Raw genomic sequence first — 797 nt, 5'->3', positions numbered from 1 at the left:
TAGGGACTTTAAGCCCCAACAGTAAGGACTATGAGCCCCAGCAGTGATGGACTATGAGCCCCAGCAGTGATGGACTATGAGCCCAAGCAGTAAGGACTATGAGCCCAAGCAGTAAGGACTATGAGCCCAGCAGTAGAGACTATAATCCCCAGCAGTGATGGACTATGAGCCCCAGCAGTGATGGACTATGAGCCCCAGCAGTGATGGACTATGAGCCCCAGCAGTGATGGACTATAAACACCAGCAGTAAGGACTATGGGCCCCAGCAGTAAGGACTATGAGCCCCAGCAGTAGGGACTATGAGCCCCAGCAGTAGGGACTATGAGCCCCAGCAGTAAGGAGTATAAGCCCCAGCAGTAGGGACTATGAGCCCCAGCAGTAACTATGAGCCCCAGCAGTAGGGACTATGAGCCCCAGCAGTAAGGAGTATAAGCCCCAGCAGTAGGGACTATGAGCCCCAGCAGTAGGGACTATGAACCCCAGCAGTAGGGACTTTGAGCCCCAGCAGTAGGAACTATGAGCCCCAGCAGTAAGGACTATAAACCCCAGCAGTAAGGACTATGAGCCTCAGCAGTAGGGACTATAAACCCCAGCAGTAGGGACTATAAACCCCAGCAGTAAGGAGTATAAACCCCAGCAGTAGGGACTATAAGCCCCAGCAGTAGGGACTATAAGCCCCAGCAGTAGGGACTATAAGCCCCAGCAGTGATGAACTATAAGCCCCAGCAGTAAGGACTATAAACCCCAGCAGTGATGGACTATAAACCCCAGCAGTAAGGACTATAAACCCCAGCAGT

The sequence above is a fragment of the Pyxicephalus adspersus genome, chromosome 4 (assembly GCF_032062135.1).
Source record: "Pyxicephalus adspersus chromosome 4, UCB_Pads_2.0, whole genome shotgun sequence".
Taxonomy (NCBI): Eukaryota; Metazoa; Chordata; class Amphibia; order Anura; family Pyxicephalidae; genus Pyxicephalus; species Pyxicephalus adspersus.
Note: the sequence above shows the minus strand (reverse complement) of the source record.